Source organism: Podarcis melisellensis (genome assembly GCF_964234715.1).
Source record: "Podarcis melisellensis genome assembly, chromosome: 13".
In the NCBI taxonomy this organism is placed as follows: Eukaryota; Metazoa; Chordata; class Lepidosauria; order Squamata; family Lacertidae; genus Podarcis; species Podarcis melisellensis.
The window spans coordinates 54685344-54701880 of NC_138545.1; the positions used below are offsets into that span (position 1 = coordinate 54685344).

At 49.7% G+C, this 16537-nt stretch overlaps 1 protein-coding gene across 1 annotated transcript in view; it reads right to left on the minus strand.

Moving 5' to 3' along the window:
- The window catches only part of FAM222A (family with sequence similarity 222 member A), an 88345-nt gene extending 75328 nt beyond the window's left edge, over window positions 1-13017 (minus strand). The window contains exon 1 of the mRNA XM_081884623.1: window positions 12871-13017. The gene's annotated coding sequence lies outside the window, so the exon portion shown is untranslated. The remainder of the gene's footprint in view (window positions 1-12870) is intronic.
- Between the last annotated feature and the right edge of the window lie 3520 nt (window positions 13018-16537).

The following is a 16537-nucleotide window of genomic DNA, read 5'->3' on the forward strand; positions in this document are numbered from 1 at the left end:
TCCCACTCTTTTATACCCCCCCCCCCCGGATTTCTGGACCAGAGAAACAGCCTCTTATCTGCTGGGATGTACCCACTAATTGGGTCGAGCAGCCTTGTCTTGTTCAGCTCAAGGAAGCTAAATCAAGGAAGTGCAGTGGCTGCAAACTAATTATATCTCCGGACTGCAGACTCCGTCTTGTCTTGCCAGTTATTGAGTTAGAAAAATGGTCCCCAGCCTCAATCTTCTCTATCCCTCTCTCCCCGCAGCCAACTGCCCAGGCAACTGGAGGTGCAGAAAGCCAGCAGCTTCTGCCCGCCCCCCTGGAGCTGGGGCACACCCATCAGGGTGCCGAGGGCAGTTAGGAAGGGGTCCATGCAAGAATCCAGCAAAGCAACCAGCTCACCCCGCCACCCCCAGCTGATGACTCCAGCCACATTTCACAGAACTGGAAGGGGCCCCCGAGGGTCCTCTAGTCCAACCTCCTTCAATGACAAACATCAGGCTGCAGCCTAAACGCACAACTAGTTCCACCGAATCTGTGCTTTTCTGCCCCAGATCCATGGGGGATCCTTGAGTCATGATGAACAAGCAAACCGATCTATCATTTGTTGCAGGAAGAGCTGCTTTGTAACATATACACGGCAATTCAACCCAATCCAGCCAGGTGCACCAGGCATCAAAAGCTACAGGCCTCTCTCACCACCTCCTCAGTGTGTTAACTTGTTATTCTCAACATGTGAATGGAGTTTAGCTACAGTCGCTGCAAATTTAATTCTTTCTAAGCCACTGATTTGTTAGCGTCATTCAGCAAGAGGCTTTGCTGGTTGCCCGGCTATTCCACTCACTGCACCCTGGGACTGGGGGCAGGCTTTATACCTGGGGCAGAAGAAGCAATAGCTCCTTCTTTGTGATGGAACTCTTCCGCCATGGACAGAACTCTCCGTTTTGCATACCATCGGCAGGGCCTCAATATTTAAAATGATCCAGATTCTTAATCAACATTCCGTGTCCAAGAGAACGCATGAAAATTACCTCTCAACGCATATTTCTGCTTTCTTCACCTATTTTATTCTTGCAGTGGTGGAACAGGGCAAAGGCTGCCTGGAGCACACACACACCACCCCAACATTTCTCAGATACCTTATATTTCACCTGCAATTGCCTACATCTCTGGTCCCATGTGGTCTAGAAGCATGCTTTTGTTTAATTGGTCTTCTAAAACATAAAGTCGCTCTCGGATGACTAACTGCACACTCAATAACCTGCCTGGGGTCATAGATTAAAGCAGGGCGCTAACACAGGAGTGGGAGGGCCACTTCTTGCTCGTCCTGCCAGGTCCTGGGCATCCTGCAAGTTGCAACAGAGCCTGGCTGTGTGGGGCAGATGAAGCCCCTGAAGCTCTATTAGGGCTTGCTTACCAACCACAAAGGCAGCTTTTCTCCCAGCTCCCCCCCCCCGGCACCCCATGGCATTCTCCTCCTACTGCTAAAAAAAAAATGGCCTACAGAAGTTAGGCAGGTGAAACAAAAGGCTTCGTTTTTAAAAGGAGCAGCAGCTGGATGGAAGGCCTTTCCCAGGCAAGACCCAGAGGGGCAGGGATATCTTAGGGACAGTTTTTATCCTCACATACTTCACTGTGACCGACCCCATGAGAAAGACATCTTCAGATATTTCAAGGGCTGTTGCATGGAGGATGGAGCCAGCTTGTTTCTTCTGCTCTGGAGAGTAGAACCCAAACCAATGGATTCAAGGTGCAAGAAATGAGATTCCAATTAAATATCAGGAAGAACTTTCTGATGGTAAAAGCCGTTTGACAGAAGAACAGACTCCATCCTTGGAGGTTTCCAAGCAGAGGCTGGAAGGCCCTCTGTCATGGCTGCCTTGCAAGGGGTTGGACTAGATGACCCTCAGGGTCCCTTCCAACTCTACCATTCTATGATGCTATGAGTCCACAAGACAGTTACGGGCTAGTAGGAATGGATCAGACCCATTTTCACCCCCAGTAACATATACACACAATGGGACAGTGAACTGCCACCAAGAGACATTGAGCAAGTTTAAGAACACAAGAAGAGCCCTGTGCTCCGCTGGATCAGGCTGGGGGGGGGGGGACATCTACCCCAGCATCCTGGTCCCAGCTGCCCGTAGGAAACTGGCAAGCAGAACCCAGGCTCACTCGCTCCTGTCACTTGGGATCCCTTCCAACTCTCCCATTACTCTATGAACCTGTGTTTAAAAAACTCCACAGAAGGAGAGTCCAGCACCTTCTTCCAAAGGCGGAGTCTGTTCCATCGTCAAACAGCTCTTACTGCCAGGAAATTCCTCCTGATACTTAAGTCGGAATCTCCTTTCTTGTAGCTTGAAGCCACTGGTACACGCTTGCTCCATCTTCTGTGTAACTCCGGCTCCTCGGTTGCCCTTTTCTGCAACTTTTATTGAACTAAATGCCCAAGGAAGGTCGGAATCAGTTAAAGCACTTGAGGTGGCCCCTGCAGAGATCACCAGAAATCACCTGGCCTTTCTGCGGGGGTGGGAGGAGGCTGGGGCGCCGGGTGGGGGTGGCACGACAGCCCTGCTGCTCCGTCTCCTCGTTGGCAAGAGGAGTCTCCAGGGCAATAAAAAATCCCCAGCAGGCTCTTGTCGGTTTCAGGTCATTAACTTGTTTTTATTGGAAGCTTGTTTACAGCCAGCCATAAAGAGATGCATTTGTGCGCCTCTCCAGGAAAAAGCCACCACGAGACCCTGAAATGGAGGGAGGGAGGACGAAAGAAGCGGGCGGAGAGGGAACAGGATGGGACTGAGCTGCTGCATTCATGGCTTCCGGCCCAGCGCAGAGCTGCGTTTCCCCCTCCAGACACCCTCAAGCCCTGGTTTTGCACTTGCAATAAATGCAAAGGGAAGCAAAGGCACCTTGTTTGGCCTGTGACTGGTTGCCCATTGAAGATACGGCAGAAGAAGAGGGTTAAATAAAAGCCCCAGTTGGGGGCACTTCTGCTCCCCAGAGACCAAGCTAGCTCCTTGCAAAAGGAGCCGGGGAGCACCCAGGGGACAGTCAGAATCGCCTCCAGGTGACAAAGAGGGGCAGGTATTTTACAAGGCGTTGTTTTAAGGATCCCCATCAGCTCACAGAAATGGAATTGTGCTGCAATCCTCCTACAGCATTTACTGCAAGGTGACGGGGGGGGGGGCAATCACTGGATGCTCATTTTCTAAAATAGTAAGTGCTGGGCCTCAAAACCTCTAGGAGGAAGGGAGCATTTCCATTACAGCTACAAAATCAATGCAATGCACAAAACAGCAAGAGAACCACAGCTCTAGAATCAGGGCAGGACAACAGCACATGTACAGAGACACCCTTTTAACCTTCCCATGTGTCCACCACAGCCCTCTAGGAGAGCAGTAACGAGAGGAGATAATGGAAGCCACCAAGCTAAGAGGATAGACAAAAGCTGGGCTAATGTGCCCCTGTCTTAATTCCAGCAGCCGATGAGGACCAAGGACTTTCAAACTGGGGCTCCTGATGCTCATTATTTGGCTGTTTCTTACCAAGGAGCAAAACAACTTTTCCAGAAATGGCCCCCAGGCAGTTCAGTGGCCCCTGGGGCTCTGTGTCCTTCCCCCACAGAAGCCAGACACCCTTTGGGCTGTAGGCTTCCCCCTTTTAACCAGAGACAGCATCCATCATCTGCCATTCAGGAAAGATCTGTCTTGAGCGAGGAATCTGCACACCTTTCCGTCTTTAGTAGCTCACAGCCCTGGGGGGCACATCCGGCTGTGTGCATCTTCAAGAGGTCATCCTAACCTCCCCCCCCCCCCGTCAGCTTATTAGCTAAGTGAGGTAACGTTCAGCCCAACTCTAAGTGCGTCCACAGCCTCTGGCCAAGAGAGAATTTCATGTGCCCTGGTGGAAGGGTGCACTCGGGGTCACCAAGAGACCCATAACAGGCTTAAACAAACATCTCTTCCCCCCCCCCCCGGCTTTTAATGCCATGTCACAAGGAAAGGGAATCCAATTTGGCCTCCCAACCAGAGGCGTCTGCAAACTTCTGGCAGCTGGAGGAAGCTTTCATACTAGATCCAAAGTAGGAACCTGTAACTCGCTCTCAAGGACAGAGGCTGCTGCACCTGCCTCCCAGCGCCTTCCTTGGACCCTTAAAAGGAGGAGCTGCTACTTTAAGTCCTCCCTGTGGCTCTCTCTTTCTTTACATGTTTTTGCGGGGGACAATCTGCTGTCTTTGGGGCAGGAAAATGAATGCCCTCAAATACTCTGGAAATGTTACTCGTCTGTCTCATTCTCACCGCATTTAGATTGCTACGTGTTTATCTGCACTTGCATTGTTTGTGAGCCGCCTCGGGGTCTCCTCTGGGCTGAAAGACGGCGTATCAATAAATCATAACTTGCTATGGCGTATCAGAAAAAGGGAAAGAAAAGGTAGCCCTTCTGGGTTGTGGGGGCTCCCTGCACATGGAGGAGTTGACACCCCACCCCCCACCCCCATTTTTGAGTCTCCTTGGGGGCAGTAAGCTGGCTGGCTGCATGTTTAGGGAGTGTCCAAGAGTGGCTCCATGGCATCCCGTGAGGAGGCAGACGGCAGGATTTTCCACCTGCTTTGGGAGGAGGCCATTCACTCAGACAGGGTCACAACAGGCACCCACTCTGGGTGGAGCCTTCAAAATTATTCAAGTCCCCACAGTACTGAAAGTCCGGAGACACACCCAGGAAGGTAAACGGGGTTCAGTTACGCCTTTGAGTCTGGATGACTCAATCCATCTTGAAGGATACTTGGGGATCCCAATCCGTTTTAGACCTGGTGAGGTCCGTGCAAGAAAAGACCAGCGGCTCAGGATTCCAGAATCTACGAAAAGGAGACACAATCTCACGGGGCCCTGACCTCCACAACACGGGGAAAAGGGACTTGGGCCAACTTGACAATGGGATCAAGCAAAGATCAATTCAGTGACAGCATTTTGCTTCATTTCAAAAGAAAGGCATTTGAATGCAACTGAATGCAACCCGCCCGCCCCCCAGTTATTAACAGTGGGGGTAGGGCTACCCCAATACACCTGTCACATGCACTTTCACCCTTTACCTGCAGACTCCTGGGACATGTGAATCAAAAAGACCACCGGCTCCTTCATACTTTCTTTTTAAAGTGCTTTCTTAGAAGGCCTTCTTGGTGGTGGCGCCCTCCCTGTGGAACACCATCCCTTCAGATGTCAAGAAGATACATAACTTTTAGAAGACACCTGAAGGCAGCCCTGTATTGGGAAGTTAATGCTTGATATTTTAATGTTTTATATATGCTGTAAGTCACCCAGAGTGACTGGGGAATCCCAGCCAGATGGGCAGGGTATAAATAATAAAAAGTATTAATTAATTAATTAATTAATTAATTAATTCTCAGTCAAAACAACAAGAGCTTTCTCCATCCTGGAGTACTTTCAACCCAACATCTTTCTTCATTTTCTCCAAACTGGAGGTCTATTGAAGCACAGTATCATTTTACTTAAATCCTCAGAGGAGCAGCTGAGGGGAAAGGAACCACCATGATTTTTACATTTTGGGGGTTCAGTTATTTAACACCCAGCTCATGTGGCAAAGGGATTAAATGTTGGACAGGACAGCTCAGATCCTGGGCCAGGTACTTGCTCGCACACTGGATGGCCCACCCCGGAGGGCTGTTGTGAGGATACACCAGAAAAGCATCAAGCTCACTGTCCTGAGCTCTTTTGACAAAAGAAATGAGGGCAGGAGGTCTCTGGGTGGGCACATCCAGTTAAAAATATTTTGGGACAGCAAAGGCAAGGAGGAGGGGAAATTCTTCTCTGTCCAAGAACTTAAGACACTCCTGCTCCGACTGGACTTGGCAAATAATAATAATAATAATATTTTATTTAGTTTTTTGAATTTTTATTTATGCACTTTCAAAGGCCTATAATACACATCTTACATTTTCATTCTCTAATTTCTTATCAAAAGACTTCCACCTCCATGGTTCTTTTTCGCCCTGCATATATTTTATACCACCCAATTCATTTTATACATTTAGTAATTTTTTAATTTATACCCTATCCATTTGACTGGGTTTCCCCAGCTGGGCTAATGATCTGGGAAAGGGCATAACTCACTCAGTGGTAGAGCAGTTGCCTTGCATGCAGAAGGACAGACCCAGCTTCCATCCCCAGCATCTAAGAGAGACCCATTTGAAACTCTGGGGAGCTGCTGCCAGTCAGTGTAGGCAATACTGAACTAGAAGGACCATTGGTCTGTGTCAGATGCTACAAAACCGGGGGGAGGGAGGGAGACTTAGATGCAGATAGGGGTGCAGCCTTCAGCAGCCTTGGTAGCCTCTAGCTGCAGGCTAAAACATTTAGGGGCACTAGGTGAGCAAAGGTTGCACAACCAAAGTAGAAATAGCATCCCTGCCGCAAACACTACAAAAACTCAAGGAGGTGCGCTTTTTGGGAGACATTATTAGGCAGCAGGCTGATAATCATGGCGGACCCCTCCTTGGGGCTTGAGCAATCATGGGAGACGCAAGCAAGGGGTGCTGCCCCCCCCCAAGTGCCAGGCACTGACCAGCCGGCCATTTCTCCTCCTCTTCTCCCTTCCCTTGCCCTTTTCTTTGCAGTGCCAAGCAAACACAAACAGAGATACTGAGCGGCACAATAGCTCTTGACACACAAATAGGTTAACATAATAAAGCCAGCTTTAGCCAGCTCACTCGAGGGAGAAAAGCAATTCTCGAGCAAGCAGGAGATAATAAAAGCAGGGGCTTTTGTAAGCCTGCCTCTCTGCCGCATTTGCAGACAGGAATCGTTGTTTGATTGAATTACCTTGCAGGAATATTAGCTTTTTCCAAAGAATGCACCAGGCAAGAGAAAAAGGAGAGAAATGTCCTTCCTCTCTGGCTCCTTCGCTTGCCTGGAAAGTCCTGAATGCAATTTGTCATTTATATTTGGCATAGCAGCTTGTCCAGAGAGTCACATATTTTCTCAAGGCATTAGCAACAGGCCAGCTCTTTCCTCCTTTACAGGCTGGCAAGGGATCAAAGCAGAGTTTTTGACCCCATCAGGATATGCCCCTTAAGTACTAGTTGCCACAGAGAAAGAAGACCACCTGTGGTTGTTCAGGAACAAGGCGGCACTCTGCGTGTGGGCAGGAGGACAGGAGGGAGGGAGGGGGAGAACCTCATACACCATACAAAGGACTCAGGAAAGTCCCTGGTGCAACTGAAAGAACCTCTTATAAAGAATCCCTGTCTACTCAGACCTCCACTTTCCCCCTTTCTCCATTTTAGACTCTTAAGTATCATGCTGTAATAAGCTCAAGATCATTATTTTCAAATAAAAAACAAACCAACCCATATATGCAGCCTGGAGAAGGATGCAAAATGGGCTGCAATTGGGTAACACATTTTAAATTATTCTTAAAATGACATTAGCTGTGTTTTCTTTTCATTACAGAAAAGAGTTAAGCATGTTTTCACGGTGGATGGCAAAAATCTAGCTTCTCCGCTTACTCGGAGGCTTAGTAAGGGCAGCTGGCAAGGCAGGCAGACCAGGGCAGCCATTAATGGCCCCCACACCTGCAGCCTTTACACACTGCTGTGTGGCACATTCAGCCACTTGACACGACTCTCTTGCAAGCAGGAGCAGCGGGAACTCAGAAACGCCCCTCTACTGCCTCTCCTCCCTCTCCACTCCAGGGAGGAGTAGCAGGTTTGCTGCACATAAGAGTTCAGAGCAGGGGGCCCCACACTTTCCCCAGCCACTGCCCCCCTTGGCTCCATGAATTCACCCCAAGTGCCCCCTCCCCTGCCCTATAAGAAGCATGATTCAGAATAGTGGTCTGCAGGACCCATCAAGGAAGATAATAACACAATAAAATTCAAAACTGCAACAATGCATTACACCTTTACTGCAAAATCTAATTAAAACTACTTAGTCTAATTAATACAATGAAACTGATGGATGTGATCCGGTGATACCAGCTTTTCAGAGTCTGATAGCCATTTACGCCGTCAGCACCCCCCTCCCCCAAGGGCCAGAAGTAGTCACTTTGGCAGCCACTGTCTTAGCAACTGGGTTGCAGGATCAGGACTCTGCCATCAAATTCCCAACAAGTTCTGAGCGCCACTCTCAACTGAAATCCGCTTTGTAAAGAAATATTTCTTTATCCTCACACATGGAAAGAAGAGGTGGTCTCAGGGAACAAGGAAGGTGGGCCACTGAAGTCCCATTTCACTACTCAAGCACACGGCCAACATCTTTTTTTTAAAAAAAAAAAAATTTATAAAGATTTCTTGGTTTACAAAGGTATGTGCAATGTCTCTTTTTTCAAGTTACGTTTTCTACAGATCAGTTTCATTTGCTGAGACATTAGTGTTACCTTAGGAAGAAAAGGGGGGAAGGGTGAGTTTTGCCTTCCTGCAGCCCCGGATCACTACCCAGCGGCTCAGAGCCTTGCATTTTTAATGGCCCTCCCTCTTCAGGCTTGAAATATCTTGCAGCATGAAACTGAGAGGTGGGACTTGGAAGCGATTTATCGACCTGTTAAAACCGAAGATGGATCTTCATGCAGGGAAAAGAAAGTGGCAGGTGCCACTTGGGGAGACAGACCCACCAAATTCTTGGAGCCTTTCAAAAGGTGTATAAAGTTTTTTCAAAAGGTGTATAAAGGGTTTTATTTGGTTCCAAATGATCAAATCTATAATCAGCAGGCACCGTCATTATCAAGAGGTTCCAGCACAGGAGGAGGAAATGAGCTGAGATTTCGCTACAAATCCAAATAAACTCTCTCCCTCTTTCCATTTCCCCGACTATTTCAAGGTTTTTATACATGCAACTCCACCACTGCCCAAGGAGCTTACAACCTTAGAAGCTACCATTTACCTTAGTTTCTCCCCCCACCCTTTTTGGTTTGTTTTATCATTTCATATACATTAGCTCACTCAGCAGAGCACAAAAGTCTTAATCTGAGCGTCCTGGGTTTGACTCTCACGGTCCCTTCCAACTCTGCCATTCTATGGCCGAGGGCCTTCTGGCGGTTCCCTCCCTGCGAGAGGCCAAGTTGCAGGGAACCAGGCAGAGGGCCTTCTCAGTGGTGGCGCCCGCCCTGTGGAATGCCCTCCCACCGGATGTCAAGGCGATGGACAACTACCTGACATTCAGAAGACATCTGAAGGCAGCCCTGTTCAGGGAGGTTTTTAATATGTGACATTTTAGTGTATTTTTCATTTCTGTTGGAAGCCGCCCAGAGTGGCTGGGGAAACCCAGCCAGATGGGCGGGGTACAAATAATAAATTATTATTATTATTATTCAGCCTCACAACAGCCCTGTGAGGTATGCTGGCGGGGGGGGGGGAGCTAAGGCCATCATAGAGCGTTACGGCTGAGAGGCCAAATCCATGCAAAACACCTACAAGGCAGCACCCTCTAAATCAGGGATGCGGGACTGCAGCCCTGGGGGGCCAAGTCCAGCCCCCCCCCTTCTTGCTTGCTTGGATGGATGCAGCACAGAGAGAAAAAGCAGCCTTGTAGTAAAAAGGCAAAACACACATTTGTTGCTGTGCCCACTTTTGCACATGGCCCTGGAAGGCCACCCAGCACGGAATGTGGCCCTCAGACCTCAGGTTCCTCACCCCACAGCTACCATCTTTCACTCAAGTGACTTAAGTCGGGTTAAAAGGTACGCAGGCTTTAAAAGTTCACAAGGGCTGGGCTATTTGGAAAGCAGGTTTTTCCTTGCGAAAATGTATTCAGCCACTAAGCCAACCTGTTCCATCTGCGCCAGAAATGTTGCTCCCTTCACATTTCACCTAGCAAAGCACCTACAAAGCCTGAAAGCTTACATACTTTTGCTCCAACCTAAGTTTCTAAAAAAAATGAATAATAACTACTTTACATATGGTTTTTATCTGCCAACTAAGGTCTGCAATTAGCCCATGGTGGAAAACTCCAGGCACCATCTTAAAAAAATAAAATTTTAAATCTGGCTTTGGCACCCAAGAACCATGGACGCTGATAGAACATGAAGGTGGTCTTTCCCATCCCTCAATTTAGCTGGTCTTAAACTACAAAGCAAGGGGTTAAACCACAGAGCCTAGGACTTGCCGATCAGAAGGTCGGTGTTTCGAATCCCCACGAGAGCTCCTGTTGCTCGGTCCCTGCTCCTGCCAACCTAGCAGTTCGAAAGCACGTCAAAGTGCAAGTAGATAAATAGGTACCGCTCTGGCGGGAAGGTAAACGGCATTTCCGTGCGCTGCTCTGGTTCGCCAGAAGCGGCTTAGTCATGCTGTACGCTGGCTCCCTCGGCCAATAAAGCGAGATGAGCACCGCAACCCAGAGTCGGCCACGACTGAACCTAACGAACCCTTTACCTTTTAAGCTACAAAGCAAGGAGCATAGGTCTGCTCAAAGGCCAGAATATTTACATATCAGCTCCTAACACAGAGTTATAAACCACAGCTTCCTACTCTGCTGCCACACCACATCCATGTGGATCAACAGCATGGGAGTACATTGCAGAAAATGACTGTAGCAGGAGGACGTTCAATCCAGGCTTCGCCAACCTGGTGCCACTAATAATAAATAATTACAATGTTGCTGTTTTTAAACGTTGGAAGCCACCTTGAATGGCAATTTGGGGGAAAGGAAGGGATATAAATAAATTAAATACAAAGACCAGTCGCATCTGACACAGCTCCCCTTATCTCCATTCACAGGCACGCCTCTCTTCCCCACCTAAGAGACGGCCCCTTTAAGATCCCTCGCCTAAGTTTCTGCCCTTAATTCGCCAGATGCCTCCGACCTCAGATTACGAGATGCTCTTTGGCTGAACAGCTTCTTTGTAAGAGACACTAAAGGGAGCTCTTCTGCTCCTGCTCAGCCAGAGAGAAGGAGGTTAGTGCGCTCATCCATCCCTGGTCATGTGAAAGGAACTAGATCAGCTTAAAAGGGATGGGGGGGCAGAGACACACACAGCCTCACTGCAATTTAACTCTTGCACTGCCTCTGCCTCTTCAGACCCAGAATTACTGTGTGCAGCCCAACCCATCAGGCACTATGCAGAGACTGCACTTTAAAAAAAAATAGGGGGGAGGGGGAATAAACACATTTACTGTAAACTCCTTTCATGGAAAGATAAGGGCCAGCTGGAAGGTGAGCTGTATTGCAAGAGGATGGGGAGATAATGTTTGCTTCATTTGTTTGTGCCTCTTACAGCACAGCCAAGCAAACTCCTACTTCTCAGAGCTTGTTCTTTCTTCAAAGATTCCGGATTCAAGGATGGACATGATCTTAGCAGGAAATTAGCCCCTGATGTGGGCACAACAAACAAAAATGCAGGTTCTGGAAAGCCTCCACCTCCTCCAGCAAAATGGGATTTCTCTTAATCTACAGACTAAATGAGTAAACTGAGGAACATCAAGAAGATCATCTCCCTGCTGGGTCAAACCCACTGAGTCCTGTTCGCAGGACTTGCCAGCCAGGTGCCCCCAAGCTCTGTCTCTACCTCCCCGCCATCATGGCAGCCTGCCCCTGCACATGGAGGTTTGCTTCTCAGCAGCCAGGGAACTGCACCCCCCCCCCCCGGGCATTTTATCTAAGGTTCCAAAGACAGAATTGCTTTGGTGGACCAGACCAGCAACCAGCTGCAAGCCAGGCAAAAGCCTTTTGCCCACCCCCCCTCTGCGCACAAGAGGCTCAGGTAGTTCCACAGCAGGGGGGGCAAACGTGTGGCCCTCCAGAGGCTGCTGGAGCATCATCTAGAGCCAATGTGCCCAAGTTAGGGGCAATGGGCATTCAGGAGCACAGCAGCATGCAAGTTTGTGAAGCGTTCAATAATTTAATTTTAAAAAGGGGGGTCCAGCTACATCTGCAGCCCCTCCCCCCGGTTACACATCTCTGCGAAGGAGGCCAACAGTCTACTTGTCAACCCTCCACTCCGTTCAAAAAAATATTGTATTATTCAAGACAGCAGATTTCCTCTCGCTACCCAAAACCCCTCCATTTACATGTAATGCCAAGAATCCCTAACAGTAGCCTAAAAAGAAAATCAATGTACTGCTGAGCTGGGTTGGTTGAGATCTCCCTTGCTCTCCATCCCACTGCTGCCATGAGGATGTGTCAGCAACATTTACCCTTTTCATTAAAAGCACCCCTGCGCTCCTTTAGAAATTAAAAACCACAGGTACATGCCCACCTCCTGCTCCTGCCCCAAGGAGGACCAAGGGGGGTGAGGCACGTGGGCACTCCAACCTCTCCACACAGATCACAGACTTGCAGAGTTGGAAGGTACATCCACACGTTCCCAGGGTGGGGGGCAGGTGATTTCCAACACACACAAGGCTTGCCAGGTAATATCAAAGAAAACTTCACTACACTTTCACCGGCCTAAGCAGAAGCAATTCCCCCCCCCCCGCAGGCAAGGAGATTCCCACTGGCCCGGGGCCAAAGCACCCTTTTCCGGCGCCCCCAGAGGCACCTGCAGCTCAGCCAGCAAGTTCACCCCCCTGCTAGCAGGAGCAGCATGGGCGCAGCAGAATGCCCCCCCCGCTGTCCCCCCCCCCGTGAAGCAAGGCAGGTGGGAGGGCAGCAAGGAGTTATTGTGGGGCTGGGGTGACCTTGGGGCAGGCAACCCACCTGGCAGGGCTGTCGCGAGCACCGAAAACAGGCATGTCAACTGAGAGGCAGCTTGGTGGCAAAGAGAGAACCCGACCCAACGCTCCGAGCGGCTAACAAAAGGCGCGAGGGAAAAGCCCAAGGAAGAGAGGAGGGGGCGCGGCGCCCCTGCCCGCCCCGGGAAGGATGGCCCCGCGGCAGCCGCCGCCGCCGCCTCCTCTCTCCCGCCCCGAGGCCGGAGCCCCGTCGCCCCGCGGCCCTTACCCGGCAAGCGCCGCCGCGCTGCTCCTCTTCAGGCCGCCCCCGGCGGGAGCAGCCGGCGCGTCCGGGGAGCCATGGAGCCGCGGCGGGGAGAGAGGGAGGTCCTGGCCGGAGAGCGCGCGAGGAGGCGGAGGTCCAGGGCGGCCGAGTCGGCGCGGGGTCGGGCGACGCGCAGCAGCCGCCGCCGCGGGCCGGGCCGCCGCCCCCGGGCATGGGCCGCCGCCTCACGGGCAGCGAGGGCCGCGCCGCGGCACGGCGGGCCGGGGGAGCCAGCCGCCCGCCGCGCTCCTCTCCCGCCGGGGCCGCGCGCCGCCCGGCCGAGGCGACATGGAGGGCGGGCGACGCCGCCGGGCGGCTGCTCCCTTTGTGTGCGCCCGGAGCCTCGCCGGCCGCCGGGGCGCAGGAAGGGCGCTCCCGGGCTCCGGGCGACGCCGGCAGAGGAAGGCTTCTCCCACTCCGGCGCCCAGGAAGGCGAGCGGCGCCCCAGCTGCCCCGGCGCGGAGCAAACCGAGGACGAGGCGGCGGTGGCTGCAAAGCCCAAATCCGGTTTTCGGCGAGGCTAGGCGGCAGCCGGGTCCTGGCGGCTCCGCATCCCCGGAGGCGGCTCCACGGGCGGGCCTCCGGCCTCCGGCTGGCTGCCCGGCTGGCGGCGGCGGCGGCGGCTGCTGCTTCCTGGCCCGCTCCGTCCGCGGCGGCGGCTCCGGCGACACTGAGCGCAGGCGAGCCGGGCGCAGGCGGCCAGGCGCTGCGGGGCGCGCGCGCTCCTCCCCGGCGCAAGGCGCACGCGGCTCGGCCCCGCCCCCGTCTCTCCGGCAGCCGTTGCCCCGGCGACGCCACGAAGCGTCTCTCGCGCTCGGCCCCGCCCCCGCCGGCAAGGCGGCACGTGGCTCTTGCGCGGGGAAATTCGAGCGCGGGACCCGCCGAGGCGGAAGGCCGGGACTCCGCTTGATTGACTTTTGTTAAAAAAAAAGAACCCTCAAAGCAGGTTGCAAAAAAGATAAAGCAAGGGGAGGCTTCGGAATGTTAAAACAGCAACTGCAAACTAAAAACTCACATATTCATTCTAAACACTCTGTGTGTGTGTGTGTGTGTGTGTGTGTAGTTTTCTGTTTTACAATTTAGAATACTCATTTAAGGAACCTTAAAATATCAATGACTTCTCTTTCCATGGTTCATTTTGCATATTATAAATCTCTGCATATTTTACATAAACTAAACCATTCAGCATTCCATTATTACATCCATCAAGACTTATTTACACTCTTGAATTTATCTTAATACTGGCCAGTGGTGTAGCGTGGGTTGTCAGCACCCGGGGCAAGGCAAGTAATTTGCGCCCCCTAACCCATGGATTTGCGCCCCCTAACCTGTGGATTTGCGCCCCCTAACCCCCAGATGTTGCGCCCGGTGCGGCCAGCACCCCCTGCACCCCCCACGCTACGCCACTGATACTGGCAACGTTTTCAAGTGTACACAATTTCCCTCCATATAAGCAATAAACATTTTCCAATCTCCTTTAAATGTATATTCTTCTTGTTCCCTTATGCTATATGTTAGGTCCGCAAGCTGCGCATATTCCATCACTTTAAGTTGCCATTCTTCTTTAGTTGGGACCTCGCTCATTTTCCATTTTTGTGCTAACAAAACATGGGCTGCAGTAGTCACATACATAAATAACCTTTTTTGACATCTGGGAATTTCCATCTGAATTATCCCCAACAAAAAGGACTCGGGTGTGTGGTTTTTTTGAAAAGTACTTTTAAACATATTTTCAATTCATTATGAATTATTTCCCAATACTCTTTTACCCTCTTACAGGTCCAACACATATGAAAGAATGTTCCCTCACCCTCATTGCATCTCCAGCACTTATCTGATTCAGTCTTATACATCTTAGCAAGCCTACTCGGAGTTACCGGTAAATACCATCTGTAAATCATTTTCAAGTAGTTCTTCAAAGAATAACATGCTGTAAACTTCAGATCGCTCTTCCAAAGTTTTTCCCAGAGATTAAAATCTATATTATGTCCTATATCTATTGCCCAAACTGTCATAGAGGCTTTGACAAGCTCGTCTTTTGATTTATTTATTTATTTAATTTCTATAACGCTTTATATTTTAAAGAAAAATCTCAAAGCTGTTTACAGCATATTAAATCAATAAAACATAAATAAAACAATCTGAAGAAAGTCAAATATAGAGCATACAGTCAAAGTGACATAACAGAAGAAAATATTACAGTAGAACCTTGAGTTGCGGACGTAATCTGTCCCGGAGGCACGTCCACAACTCAAAGCGTTTGCATCCAGAAGAGCGGCGTCTGCGCATGCGGCACAATTTAGTGCTTCTGCACATGTGCATGCGGCGGAACCCGGAAGTAACCGTTCCAGTATTTCTTGGTTGCCGCAGGACGCAACTTGAAAAGACGTAACCTGAACCGGACGCAACATGAGATATGACTGTATCTTAAAGATTTCAAAATAAAACATTACAAAGGAGGTCAACTACAGAATACATATTTAACATAGAAGGCTGGGTGAGTCTGGGCCCCACCCCCTAGGCCAGGTGGAGCATTTTAGATTGTACGTTTTAGATAAAACTTTTTCTTTGTTTTCTAGAAGTTCTTTTTCTAATTGTGAGCTTTGGTCTGAAAAACCATTTTTCCTGTCTATTTTAAACATTTCATGCAACATGATATTGTAACCAGTCTGTAACTTGGCTCCTTACACTTTCCATTGATTTCAGTTTAGGTTCCCTCTCTGTAAAGTGCAGCAATTCCCTGTCTATCCATATTGACTCTCTTAATTGTAATAGCATCAATAGGAGAGAGCCATAAAGGTGTTTTCCTTTCCAGCAGATTTTAATATTTCTCCCAAACTCTATACAAATTCTTCCTTAGAATATGATTCATAAAACTTTTATAAATTTTCACCTTCCCATACCAGAGATATGCATGCCAGCTGAATTTTAAAAAATTGACCTTCTAAGTCCAGGATGTCTGCATTATCCAACGTCATCCATTCTTTTAACCAACACAGGCAGGCTGCATCATAGTACATTTGCAGGTCTGGCTGGGCAAAGCCTCCTCTTTCTTTTATATCTATCATAATTTTATGTTTAATTCTTGGCTTTCCCCCCTGCCAGATGAATTTAGAAATATCCTCCTTCCATTCTTTGAAGTAGCCTAAATTATTTACAATTTAAATTGATTGGAATAAAAAACAGCATCCTGGGTAGTAGATTCATTTTGATAACTGAGATTCTGCCAAACAGGGAAGAGCTTCACTCTCTCCCAAATCTAAATCTAATTGGAGATCTAAACACCTTTTAAACACCATTGCTTTTAATTGAACCTGACATGTCATTAGGGATGGCTGCAATGCAGAAGACTGGGCAGATTTGCAGATGAGAAGACTGCCCGTCTGCAGCTCTTAGCCACCTGCTCTGCCTCTGTGGCCTGAGGCAGCAATGCTTCTGAGTTCCAGCTCCTGCCAATCACAAGAGGGGAGAATCCATGTTGCGCTCAGGTTCTGCTTGCAGGCTCCGCAAGCATCTGGCTGACCACTGTTAGAAGAGGATGCTGGAATCTTTTTCAGAGCGGTTCTTTCTGACTGAATGATTCTTATTTTGGCTGCATTGTGAATTTCATCCAGTTTCACATGTGCTCAAT